A 6,649-nucleotide genomic window follows, 5' to 3' on the forward strand; every position below is an offset into this window, starting at 1 on the left:
TTTTGCCTTAACCTGTTGAGGACAGAGGGCGCTGTTTTCACTTTGGGGGAAAATCGTGCCCAATTTAAACGGCCTCGTACTCAATTCTTGCTCGTACAATATGCATATTATTATTACTATTGGATAGAATACACTCTCTAGTTTCTAAAACAGTTTGAATTATATTTGTGAGTAAAACAGAACTCATTTTGCAGCAAACTTCCTGACAGGAAGTGGAAAATCTGAAATCGATGCTCTGTTCTAGGGCCTGCCTATAAATGTCCTTGATATTTATTAGTATAGATGCACTTCATACGTCTTCCACTAGATGTCGACAGGCAGTGAGAGAAGAAATGGAGTGTATAACTTGATCTGGGGTCGAATAAAAGCTCTTTGTATGACGTGTCACCAGTTTCCTGTTTTCTGGAGAGCGCGTGAAGGGACCTGGTTTTGCCTTCTGGAAAGCTGCCGTTATAGACGACTAATATCTCCGGCTTTGATTTTATTTGATACATGTGACAATATCATCGTAAAGTATGTTTTTTCAATATAGTTTTATTAGATTATTGAAATTTATTCGGGACGTTAGGCGTGTTGCGTTGTGTGCCTTTGTTCAGGAAGGAGAGCTTCGCGCCACTTTGCTAGCTTTCCGTGCTAATTGACTGGAGAAGAGGACATTCTAAATCCAAACAACGATTGTTCTGGACAAAGGACCCCTTGTACAACATTCTGATGAAAGATCATTAAAAGTAGGACCCATTTTATGATGCTATTTCATATATCTGTCGAACATGTGAAATAGTCGTTTGCGCCCAGATTTTGGGTACTCTCTCGCTATAACTAAGCTGTATGTCGTAATGAAGTTATTTTTTAGAATTCTAACACGGCGATTGCATTAAGAACTAGTGTATCTATCATTTCCTATACAACATGTATTTACTAGTAACGTTTATGAATAGTTATTTGGTCAGAATAGTTGAGTCATAAAAATATCCGCACATTCTGGGAAAAAGATGCTACGTTAGCACAATGTATAACCACTGATTTCAGCTCTAAATATGCACATTTTCGAACAAAACATAAGTGTATGTATAACCTGATGTTATAGGACTGTCATCTGATGAAGGTTTATGAAGGTTAGTGAAAATGTATATCTTTTGCTGGTTTATTCCCTATCGCTAACGTGCCTATTGCTATCGCTAACGTGCCTTGATGAATGAATGCGGTAGTGTGGTAGGCTATTGTAGTAAGCTAATATAATGCTATATTGTGTTTTCGCTGTAAAACACTTAAAAAATCGGAAATATTGGCTGGATTCACAAGATGTTTGTCTTTAATTTGCTGTACACCATCGATTTTTCAGAAATGGTGTCTGTAATTACTCTGGCTGCTTCGGTTCTATTTCTGACGGTAGCTGTGATGGTAGCTGCAATGTAAAACTGATTTATACCTCAAATATGCACATTTTTTGAACAAAACATAGATTTATTGTATAACATGTTATAAGACTGTCATCTGATGAAGTTGTTTCTTGGTTAGTTTGGTTGGTTCTTGGTTAGTTAGGTTGGCTTTGTGCATGCTACCTGTGCTGTGAAAAATGTCTGTCCTTTTTTGTATTTGGTGGTGAGCTAACATAAATATGTGGTGTTTTCGCTGTAAAACATTTTAAAAATCGGACATGTTGACTGGATTCACAAGATGTGTATCTTTCATTTGCTGTATTGGACTTGTCAATGTGTGAAAGTTAAATATTTCTAAAAAATATCTTTTGAATTTCGCGCTCTGCCTTTTCAGTGGAATGTGGGAGGAGTTCTGCTAGCGGAACGCCGGTGCCAGACAGGTTAAGTAACTGTCTTATGTAACCATAACTTATCATACAAATATGAGTGTCCCGGATTTATGTTTACTATGTTATGTCTAGTCTGAGACCAGGCTGCATATCAGTGATATGAATGATTTGACAAGTTCAACCCATGGTTTCTACCAAGGTTATTATGGTAAACAAAAACTGAAACAAACTAAAAATAATCAGGAAAATACACTTTAGTAAACTTAAATAAAATAATTAACAAATCTGTTTGAAAAACTAAAACTATAATGATACTATTATCTTTGACTCCAAAACTAACAAAACAAAAAAAACTATAAATTATATTCAGTTTTAGTTTTTTGGGGGGGTTCCAATTGGGTTTTCAAGCTTATGAATCTGGGGGGAGATTGACTTTATCATTTTAAAGGTAGACTCAGCTAGATCAGTACTGCAGATATTGGGCGTGTTTGAGTGGTAAGGCTCAAGCAACCAACTGTAGGCGAAAGTCGAAGAGTGAAGTCGGGGGAGGTGCATATGCGACATCCAAAAGTCAGACATCAAAGTGGTTTTCCAACAGCAAGGTTCAGATCAACATGGCAGTTCAACATGGCAGTGATCATGAATATAATGTTCATGTATCTAACCCCCATATCACATTCTCACAAACTGAAATCATAATATATTTATATTATCTGTGTACACATTGTACATCAATCAGTGAGAGAGAGCCTCAAATATCAAATGTATTTGTATATATCCACTGTAAACATGCATATATCCACTGTAAACAAAACACCCAAATGATTGGTTGACAATAGATCCTCCCACAGTGCAGGCGATGGCTGCGGGATGAAGTTGGTGAAAAGCAACTGCAGAAACTTGCAGTCAAATCATCATGACCTTTGAAAAGTTCCTGCAGTCAACATGTAGGTGCTTGCTTAGAGAGTAACACTTCCTACTGATTCGGCTCACGCCATGGCTAGAACCCAGGACCTTTGCCTTGCAAGCACACGTGACCGCCCTCCGGAATTGTCTTACCAGTTGGCGCCACGTGAAAAGCTAGCTATTGGCTGGTGTAAGTGGGGACACTTCAGGCGTAGGAGTATTTGTAACACATCCCAATGTGATACATACAGTTGAAGTCGGAAGTTTACATACACTTAGGTTGGAGTCATTAAAACTCGTTTTTCAACCACTCCACAAATGTATTGTTAACAAACTATAGTTTTGGCAAGTCGGTTAGGACATCTACTTTGTGCATGACTCAAGTAATTTTTCCAACAATTGTTTACAGGCAGATTATTTCACTTAAAATTCACTGTATCACATTTCCAGTGGGTCAGAAGTTTACATACACTTTGTTGACTGTGCCTTTAAACAGCTTGGAAAATTCCAGAAAATTATGTCATGGCTTTAGAAGCTTCTGATGGGCTAATTGACATAATTTGAGTCAATTGGAGGTGTACCTGTGGATGTATTTCGAGGCCTACCTTCAAACTCAGTGCCTCTTTGCTTGACATCATGGGAAAATCAAAGGAAATCAGCCAAGACCTCAGAAAATAAATTGTAGACCTCCACAAGTCTGGTTCATTCAACGCTTGAAGGTATCAAGTTCATTTGTACAAACAATAGTAAGCAAGTATAAACACCATGGGACCACGCAGCCATCATACTGCTCAGGAAGGAGACGTGTTCGGTCTCCTAGAGATGAACGTACTTTGGTGCGAAAAGTGCAAATCAATCCCAGAACAACAGCAAAGGACCTTGTGAAGATGCTGGAGGAAACAGGTACAAAAGTATCTATATCCACAGTAAAAAGAGTCCTATATTGACATAACCTGAAAGGCCACTCAGCAAGGAAGAAGCCACTGCTCCAAAACCGTCATAAAAAAGCCAGACTACGGTTTGCAACTGCACATGTGGACAAAGATCATACTTTTTGGAGAAATGTCCTCTTGTCTGATGAAACAAAAATAGAACTGTTTGGCCCTAATGACCATCGTTATGTTTGGAGGAAAAAGGGGGAGGCTTGCAAGCTGAAGAACACCATCCCAACCGTGAAGCACAGGGGTGGCAGCATCATGTTGTGGGGGTGCTTTGCTGCAGGAGGGACTGGTGCACTTCGCAAAATAGATGGCATCATGAGGGAGGTAAATTATGTGGATATATTGAAGCAACATCTCAAGACATCAGTCAGGAAGTTAAAGCTTGGTTGCAAATGGGTCTTCCAAATGGACAATGACCCCAAGCATACTTCCAAAGTTGTGGCAAAATGGCTTAAGGACAACAAAGTCAAGGTATTGGAGTGGCCATCACAAAGCCCTGACCTCAAACCTATAGAAAATTTGTGGGCAGAACTGAAAAGGCATGCGCGAGCAAGGAGGCGTACAAACCTGACTCAGTTACACCAGCTCTGTCAGGAGGAATGGGACAAAATTCACCTAACTTATTGTGGGAAGCTTGCGGAAGGCTACCCGAAACATTTGACCCAAGCTAAACAATTTAAAGGCAATTCTACCAAATACTAATTGAGTGTATGTAAACTTCTGACCCACTGGGAATGTGATGAAAGAAATAAAAGCTGAAATAAATCATTCTCTCTATTATTCTGACATTTCACATTCTTAAAATAAGGTGGTGATCCTAACTGACCTAAGACAGGGAATTTTTACTAGGATTAAATGTCAGGAATTGTGAAAAACTGAGTTTAAATGTATTTGGCTAAGGCGTATGTAAACCTCCGACTTCAACTGTAGGCACCTGTCTGACTATTTTTATCCCCAGAATGCACCACACTTTGAAAGGTGGTGACCAACTTGACAAAAGTGATCCGCTCAAACTCACCCACTGAGATGAGTATGATGCAAGGCTTTGCTCTCACACTGTCACAGACTATTGGATCATTTGCACAGGTGCGCTTCACGCTGCTACAACGTGGTAGCTACAGGACCAAAACAGAGGAGAAGTTGAGCCTCATGCTTCAATGCTCCTGGTTGTTGAGGAAATTGACCCACTACTACTACTGTTTACTTTGTGCATCTACGTTATCTCACTAAGTCTACCTTTAAACCTAACCTATAACATGACCTTATGCATTGCTTCCCCACAGTGGCAAGAGGTGACATCTCAAAAACACATAAATGGCTCCTAGCATCCCAGTTCTACTTTCTGTCCCCAACACTAAAACTAAGTAATATTTAAAAAAAATAGATTTTTTTAAATCAAACTTAAACAAAATAAAAATGAGTAAAGTGGATTCAAAAACTAACTAAACTGAAATTCAAAAAACGAATAGAAATAAAAACAAATCTAAAAAAAAACTATAATACCATTGGTTTCCACATCAACACACCTCACCCAGGGTCTGACCTATTTATGTCATGCTTCAAAAGACCAAGTACCCTGTTAATCTAATCAATCACATTTTATTGGTCACATTTGTTCAGCAGATGTTATTGCAGGTGTAGCGACATGCTTGTGCTAGGAGACAGCAGCTCTGTAGTGGAAAAATAGAGTGAACAATGATGAAGGCCAGTGAGGAAGATGCGTCTAGCGACTTGCTGACACAAGCCTGGCGTGTTGATTCAATATGGCAATGTCCAGATGGATGGCTGTACTAGGAGACAGTACCCTGTTAATACCTGGTGCTAGGAGACAGTACCCTGTTAATACCTGGTGCTAGGAGGCAGTACCCTGTTAATACCTGGTGCTAGGAGACAGTACCCTGTTAATACCTGGTGCTAGGAGACAGTACCCTGTTAATACCTGGTGCTAGGAGACAGTACCCTGTTAATACCTGGTGCTAGGAGACAGTACCCTGTTAATACCTGGTGCTAGGAGACAGTACCCTGTTAATACCTGGTGCTAGGAGACAGTACCCTGTTAATACCTGGTGCTAGGAGACAGTACCCTGTTAATACCTGGTGCTAGGAGACAGTACCCTGTTAATACCTGGTGCTAGGAGACAGTACCCTGTTAATACCTGGTGCTAGGAGACAGTACCCTGTTAATACCTGGTGCTAGGAGACAGTACCCTGTTAATACCTGGTGCTAGGAGACAGTACCCTGTTAATACCTGGTGCTAGGAGACAGTACCCTGTTAATACCTGGTGCTAGGAGGCAGTACCCTGTTAATACCTGGTGCTAGGAGACAGTACCCTGTTAATACCTGGTGCTAGGAGACAGTACCCTGTTAATACCTGGTGCTAACATACATCCTGATCATGACTACATTTTCAGATATGTGATGATTAAAATCTGCATTGTGAACTGATTTTGATCAGATCTTGTGTAAACAGACAAAATCAGGATGGACGCATGTTAGCAGCAGACAAATGGTGCTAGCGTGTAGGCCGTTATAACTGTGTGTGTGTGTGTGTGTAAGAACGCTGCAAGGTTTCTCCTGTGTACTTATTACTTAATGTACACAACTTCAAAGACAGAACCTCTGCCAAAGTCAGTAAAACAGGATGTCAACATATCTCAAGGGTGTCTGAATTCTAGTCGTTCCTGAGATATACTGTGGGTTGGGGTCAACCCTGATACTGTATAAGGAATGTTGCAAGGCAGGGGAGTTTGTTGCGTTCACAAAAACACCCCCCTTGCCTCACTCATAAGTGGCAAGATGTGGAAACTAGCACCGATGTCTCTTCACACTTGCTCAACTGTCTGAGGAAATGTGCAAACACAACGTAAAAAACAAATGCATACCTCTGGAACACAGTTATCAAGTGTTCTTAGAAGACAGGTGTGACTCATATCAGTGGTGTTAAGTTCAGACAGTAGGCATTGTGGGGTGTTGCCAGGCGTTGGCTCCCAGGCGGTATTTGCGTAAGGACAAGTGTGTACTGTAGATCAACA

The sequence above is a fragment of the Salvelinus namaycush genome, chromosome 22 (genome assembly GCF_016432855.1).
Source record: "Salvelinus namaycush isolate Seneca chromosome 22, SaNama_1.0, whole genome shotgun sequence".
In the NCBI taxonomy this organism is placed as follows: Eukaryota; Metazoa; Chordata; class Actinopteri; order Salmoniformes; family Salmonidae; genus Salvelinus; species Salvelinus namaycush.